The following is an 8,118-nucleotide window of genomic DNA, read 5'->3' on the forward strand; positions in this document are numbered from 1 at the left end:
ATGCATATTACATTCACCGGGATTTTAAAAGAAAAGGGTTTGCACCTTGTAGTGCACGTCCTTGTGTGACGGGTTTTTAAAACAAAACAACAAAACAAAGAAAAACCACAACTACACGAATCCTATATGCCAGGAGGGAGACCTGGCTGGCACCCATTTAAAAGAACCCCAAAAATCAACAAGCTAATTACAAAAAAAAAAAAAGCCAAACCGTCACAGGCCTATTTAGAAGAATTTAGTATTTTTGTCAAGGTCTGCTCTCACTCAGATGACTGATACAGGTTGTCTATCTATTCATTTATTGTTCTTACTTGGTTAATTTACTTTCAATATAATTTATATTTAGAAATTCATTTAAAAAAGTTCTTTTTCATTATGTAATCTTAAACAGGCATATTTAGCATTAAATATGAAGTGCTCAAACATTTTGCCATTCAAGCTAAATTTCCTAATAAGGACTCACCTATTTCTCCTCATTAGTGACTAATAATAATAAGTAACTTAGTGACTGATGTGATTTTTGGCCACGATTAAAATTTGAGTGAGAGCAAAGATTAAAATTAGCCCCATTTTTTCTCTTTAGAGTGACATAAATGTTAACCTGGAAGATTTCTAGCCATTCTTGCAAGAGTTCTTCTATGCACACCATTTGTTGTACTTCACTAGGTCAAATTGGTGAAAAGATGTTAAGAGACATGAGGCATAAATATCACTCTAGAAACACTGATTTAAAAGCACTTACCTCTCACTCAGGTTAGTACATAGACAGTTGTTCAGCATCATAACTCATCTTAACATGAAATATTTTTTTCTTTGTAATGCTTTTAGCCCTGTCTAAAGATATTCAGTGTTATAAATACCTATATTTCTACAACTACAGCAAAACCCTTTTTAAATTAACATTATTGACTAAATTAAGTGCTTGTGTAATGGTTAATGGAAGGTCAAAGTTAAAGTCTCAAGGTAAGGTGAGAGCTTTAAAACACATTTATTGATTTTACAACTCAGTAAGAAATTTGAGACATAATTATATGTATTTCTTACTAAAAATAATTTGCAAACATTTGCGAGTGCTGTGTACTTTCATACCAATCTTCCAGAATATAAGATAAATGGTTTTTAAAAATTGGCCTAATTACTATCAATTAATGGTAATTTAAAACTATAATATTTTTACAATCAGCAGTGAAGATAAAAAAAAATCTGACATCTAAATGTTATGTGCATTTTCTTTAAAAAAAAAAAAACTTGGAATCTGACATTTCTGAAAGTTCTAAAATATTTTCTAAACTTAATTAAAAAAAAATGTCAACCATATATGCCAATGACGGAATCAGTGTATTACAAAATTCCAGTTAGTCTGACCTTAGTGACACCTAACTCGGGAGGGTGGTGGGGGAAAACAGGACGGAGGAACTGAAACAAAATAACTCAAGGAAACCAAAAGGCCAGGGGCAACAACAACTGCCTTGGGATGGAGGAGGGGGAATACCAAAGGATGATGGGCAAGAAAAAACAAAACACAGAAAATGACAAACATAAAACTGACAGGGATAATCCTGGGCAACAACAACAAAAAAACAAGTCAACAAAGTTCAAAACCTCAACCCTGGGGACGTTCACACAGGGATGGCATAAGTTTGATGGATGGACGGACAGACCACAGAGGTTCCAGAATTTGGACGGATGGCCTGGGACTTGTGCAAGACAATGGCAGGAGAGAGAGGTCCTCCAGAACCTTCTCTGAGGCAGAGTGGGGGGAATCTTCATAGACCCTCTCGAAGGCAGACAAGAGACGAGCAACCTCGTGGACACTCTTGGAGGCAGACGACAGAGAGATGGCCTCCGGGTCTCTCTCGGAGGCTTGGGAGCATGGAATCCTGGAAGCTCAGGAGAATGGGGAGCTCAGGAGCAACTCCAGAGTTGTGAAGCCACACAGTCTCTGAGACCCTCCCAGAGACTGAGTAAGAGGCAGCAGCGTCCATGACTATAGGAGACACAGGAAGATGGAACGTCTTCGACCCCCACAGAGACGTAGGCTGGTGGAATTCACCGACTACGACTGAAGATGCATGGAAAATCAGGGACCCCATAGGACCTTGGGGGTGGGATCTAAAAGATGCTGAGTTCGGCCATGCACTGAGACCTGCGGTGGAGGTGATAAGATCGGCACTGGGGATGCTGATTTGGCAGGCTTGGGTGATTCTGCAGGTGGCGCTGGAGGGACTGAAAGCTCTTCAGGTGGCTCGAAGAGGTGAGTCTCTGGGAACTCGGAGAGTGGAAATGGTGGCTGGAGACCGAGGGTGGCAGATGTCAGAGTGGCAGGAGCAGAGGATGGCACAGTAGCTGAAGGAGATGTGCAGAACACACCAGCCACTGGAGATGTTGGGCACTGCAGACTTTCCTTTCCTCCAGCGACAGTGTCTGCATGGCGCTGGAGAAATCAATTCAGCTGCAGCAGGTGGAGATGGAAGGGGAGCTTTGGTCGGCAACAGCGACTCTGAGGGAACTTTGGACTCACAAAGAAGGTGTGGTGTATGGCAGAGGTCCCGGACCCCTGGGCCACGGACTGGTACTGGTCCGTGGGTCATTTGGTACCGGGCCACACAGAAAGAATAATTAACTTACAATATTTCCATTTTTTTTATTTTCGGAATCTGAACGACATTTATTTTGAAAAATGACCGGATTCTCTCCACTCCATCCGTCTCTGACTCACTCTTGATGCGTGTCAGAACGCTTATCTAGGTCACGTGATCCGTTACCGCTAAAAACAAACCCACAAGCAGCAAAATGAGTAAAAAACAAACATCTCTGGAAGCCCTAGATGGGACCGTCTCATTACTGAGAAACAGGCACAGAGCTCCACTAATTCAGTGTTATGGTTAGTTGTATTTTTTGTGCACTTTATATTTGTGGTGTATCTTATTTTGAAGGGCATGTTTAAACACAGAGAACATCAGGGGGAGGACAGGGGGTTATTCATGTCGATATCGCAATACCAGGACGCAACTAACAAAGTTGGTAGTACATGTTAGATTTACGTTTTTTATGTTTTAAAAAATACCCCCGTTTTCATGCCGAACGTATCATTTTATTTTATTGTATTTATCCACCACACCTTTAAAGGGTGGTTCGTGAAAATACTGTCTGATAACTGGTCCATAGAGCTAAAAAGGTTGGGGACCACTGGTGTATGGCATAGTCTTTCTTGGCCCGCCTCAAGGATTTCATCCATCCTGGGGGAAGATTCTCACCTTGGGTGGCAGGCAGACTCCATCAGGAGGTCACGGGTGACCCAGTAATGCTCCCACATGCCCACGGAGCTGGCTTCCACATCGCAGAGTTTTTTCACCACAATGCAGAGCCTGGAAAACTCATCCAGTGTGAGATTTGCAAAACAAAAAAATTTTATGGGTCCTGGTGCAACTGGATTATTCTGTCAGGATCGGTGGTTGGAGGATTTGGACCCAAAATGCAGACAACACTAAGGAGCTCCAAAGTAAAACCAATTTATTAAAAAAAAGACAAAACCAAAGGGCTGACATTGCAGCAAAGACTACATGACAAAAACTCACAAGTAATGGCAAAACCAGGAACACAAGGAGGGAGACACGAGGAAACCAGACTGAGCATGACAACAAACAAACAATGAACCAGTGGCTGTCTGATGTTGAGAACTGTGTTATAAAGACAGGGGCTGATAAGGAAGTGAACACAAGTGAACTGATTAGCAACAAGGAACAGGTAGTAGGTGGTTGAGGCAGAATGATGGCACAAGGAACAGAGGGCACAGGAAGCAAACTAAACAGCATGGAAAAGACAACACATAAAACACAAGACTCATACTAACGCTATAGAGAACATACAAGAAAATAAAACACAATACACAAGAACCTCATACAAAACTAAACACAAGGTAAATCAGAAATAAAAAACAAATTAAAGAAACACACACACACACAAAAACAATAAACCTAAATACAAAAAGAAACTCAAAAAAACCCCAAATCCTGACAGTAAAAAAAGTTGTCTAAAAAAACATTGAGTTGCATCAAAACTTCACTTTAGTGCAATCCTACATTCCTAACAAGCACAGAGGTGTTGGTGGAAAGGAACATCTCCTTTTAACAGGACAAAACCTCTGGATAGACGGCCATTGCCTCAACCAGCTGGGGGTGTGGACAGGAAAGAGACACTGGCAAACAGGAAGCATTGGGCCAGGCTCAGTTTCTACAGGAAAAGCAGGAAACACAGGATTAAAGACAGCAAAAACTGCAAAAACAAACATGGAGAGTAGAGTGAATAAACACAGCAGTGTGGAAATCTGGTCAGTATGTTCTCCAGCAGTTTAAATTTACGGCAGCCTAACTAAAGAATTAGTTCAATATAACTCAAGCCATCCCTAAATTTATCAAATGATTGTTGTAGGGCTAGTTTTAAAAATAGGGTATCAGCCTCCCAGTCAAAAACTGCAAGTTGGTTCCACAAGAGAGGAGCCTGATAACTCAAAGCTGTGCCTCCTATTCTACTTATATAAACTCAAGGAACAACTTTGCAGTCTGAGAGAGAAGTGCTCTGTAAGAAAACTATGAAAAAATAAAATGGAGCTTGGTTGTTGAGCTTTGTGTGCATTTTTTTTTCGACATCCTAATAATGAATTGCATTAGTCCAACCTAGAATTTATAAATCCATGGACTGTTTTTTCTGTATCATTTTGTGACAGGTTGTTTCTTTACTATTTTTAAATATTGTGCAGGTGGAAGAAAGTGTTCCCGATAATATTTTTATGTGGGAGTTAAAGAACAGGCTTGTATTCTACACTGAACAACAATATAATCGCAAATTTTTTGTTTTTGCTCCCATTTTTTCTGAGTTGAACTCAAAGATTTAGAAATGCACACCTGTTCACACTGTTTAATCAGTATCTTGATGTGCCACACCTGTGAGGTGGACGGATTATCTCAGCAAAGGAGCAGTGCTCACTAACACAAATTTACACAAATTTGTGAACAATATTTGAGAGAAAAAAGCCTATTGTGTACATAGAAAAAGTTTTATATCTTTGAGTTCACCTCTAGAGCATGTTTAAAATAGAGTATTGGTCAAAACACTGAACCCTGAGAAATACCTTGCTTAACTAACAGAACAAACTGAAATCTTTCAGATAAATGTGACTTAAAACAGGTTTGAGTTGTTCCTGCACTCCCAATATTATGTTCTAGCATCTCTAATAAAATAATGTGATTAACTTCATCAAATGCAGCACTGAGATCTGTTTGTAAATGAAAACTGGTTCTCAAACATTTCACCTAGTAAAATAAAGCTTAAAAAATGTAACAGAACAAGTACAGAACCAAGTCCACTGTCTGAGGCCATGAGAATATCATTAGTAACTTTGACCAGTGCTGTTTCTGGGCTATGATGAGCTCTAAATCCTGACGGAAATTCCTCAAATAGATTAGTTCTGTCCAGATCACACAACTGATTTGCAACTATTTTCTCAAGCTTGTTTGAGATTAAGGAGGAGTAAGATATAGGCCTATAATTGGCCAGAACTCTTGACTCAACATTGTTTTTAAGTAACAATTAGAGCTATCTTTAAAGCCTGTGGTACATATCCATTCATTAAATACAGATTGATCAGGTCTGAAATGAGTATATTAATAAAAGAAAACAACTCTTTGAACAGTGTGATGGGATCTTGTAAACATGTTGATGGTTTTAATGAAGCTATTATGTCTGATTACAACTTGTGTTTGATCGTAATAAGGCCTAAAGAAAAATGGAGAGCAATATTTATATTCTTTAGGAAAGCTGTCACAATGCCTAGGTTGAAAAATGTCAAAACAAAAGCATCAATCATGCTCAGAGTACAGGCTAAAACCAAAAATATACATATATTTCAATCTGTGGGTTTAAATGACCTTGAAGGGGACCTATTCTGCAAAATTCACTGTTTGCATGTTTTTGTGCTTCCATTTAAGTATCTACTGCTTCTAGAAACAGTCCAAGCGCACAAAAAAAAAACACCCAGCTGTTTTTTGACAATAAGTAAATGTTTTCTGTTGTCTGCAAAACCACCTGTTTCAAAAACCTTGGGATTGTTGCATCATAATCCTTGTTACCTAGCAACCCCAGGCCGAGCCCAGCCCCTCACCTAGCAACCCAAGTGGAGCTCCACCCACTTCATTACAGGAAGACCGTCACGTTAGTTCTGCTGGTTTTACTGCTGAACAACGTCTGCTGGAAAAGGAAAATGTTCTGCTGTCGGCTGCAGTATAGAACATGTGTCTACATTGCTGCTGACACACTACCAGCCGGGTTTCGGACTGCTGGTTGCCTTTGTCCAACTCAACAAATGTCGGTTCGGAACCTCTAAGTTCACCTGGGACACTGAGTTGGGGGGCATGGCCAACAGCAGCTTATTTGCATAAAAGTGAACCTCTCATTCTGAAATGAGCTCAAAACAGGCAGAACTGATCAGGTGAAATCTCAATATCTGAGAATGATTTTGTGTATTAAATGTAGTGAACATGTTTTGTATAGCTCACAGACCTATCCTGACTTGTTCAAGGAAGCATTATAGGTCCCTTTTAACTTTCAGTGGATTTACAATATGTGGTAAAGACATGTTAGCAGATCTCACTTTAAATTGAAAAAGTAAACGGTGCAAAGCTGGTTTAAAGACTGGGTAAGAAAGATATAACCTTTTTCCCAAATTAATGAACTCTGTAAAAAAAAAAAAGTTAAAAAATGTGGGACCAAGACTACAAACTCTAACATTACAAATCTTGTAAATGCGCATTTGTGCTTCAAAGTGGCTGTCTCTATAAGATTCATTGATGTATGAAAAGAACACCCACTCTTGAAAGCATCTATTCTAAAACCAGAACTAAGGTGGACAAAAAGCAGTTGCATACATTCACCAGAATCAAAAGAAAACCTGTACTATTGAGTGCATCAATTCTTAAGTACAAAAGAGGCAGGTAAGTGTTGGATGAGGAGAGGGCTGGCTCTAGTCTTTGCATAACCTCTTGCCCTGACACAAAGCAGTGGCTGAAACATCTCAGAACAGCTACATTCATACAGACAGGCTTGTCTGCATACTAAATAAGAGGAGATGCTATTTGAAGCACTAAAACCCTCAATGTCACATGCAAATCATGTCTCTATTTCCACAGACACAAACAAAATACTGCAGTGATCAACCTTACGACCACAGTAACAACTAGAGGAAAAAAGCTGTCAGAAGCCTATTCCTGCATTTAAAAAAAACATTTTTCTGCCCCTTAAAATTTTTTGTTTACTTTTAAAAAAGTCACATCATAAGGTGTAGCAGACAGTAAAATTAGATTTTTGTTTTTCTTTTTTTTTTTGGCGCAGCGACGGTGGTGGGCGGGGAGTTACTGTGCAGAGCCGTCATGATACTGTGGGCAAGCTAGGCAATTGCCTAGGGCCCTGAGGTGAAGGGGGCTCCCAAGGATGGTACAGGTGTTAATAATAATAACTGTGATAGTGGACAATTTTACAGTGAAACTAATGAAAACAAACCAGTGAAGCACATTATACAGCCACACAATTTGATTCCCCTAAAAGGCCCCTTTATAGAGAGGTTCCTCCACGGCACTACTGAAGGGGCTAAATGCAATGAGTATATGAAACACTGAATGCATTAAAATGACTGGCATACTCGCACTACCCTCTTAAATGAAAGTGGCCCCGTGACAACACATTGGCTGTCAGAGGAGTGAAGACAGCGACACAGCAGCTAGCGGTGAACTTAAAAAGTTAAATGCACATATCCTTCAGGATTTTCAAAAGGACAAAAAATAGAAGAAGAAAATGAAAAACAAAAATGAGACGGTGGTAAGTCAACTACTCTCAACTGTCTGCCTTAGCACCATAATTTGATAAAAGCCTGAATGTAATGTTAGCTTGTGTGCTAATCTTGTTAAATTAACAACAGCATAATGTTAGAAAGCAGAGTAGCACTGCTCTGTTGGCCCGTTTATTGAACTTTAGCACAAGATATAGGCTAATATTAGTGTTGTCAGGGTTTTTATTTATTTAACCTGCTAAGGAAAAAAAAAAAAAAAAAAAAAAAAAAAAAAAAAA

The sequence above is a fragment of the Kryptolebias marmoratus genome, linkage group LG1 (assembly GCF_001649575.2).
Source record: "Kryptolebias marmoratus isolate JLee-2015 linkage group LG1, ASM164957v2, whole genome shotgun sequence".
Taxonomy (NCBI): domain Eukaryota; kingdom Metazoa; phylum Chordata; class Actinopteri; order Cyprinodontiformes; family Rivulidae; genus Kryptolebias; species Kryptolebias marmoratus.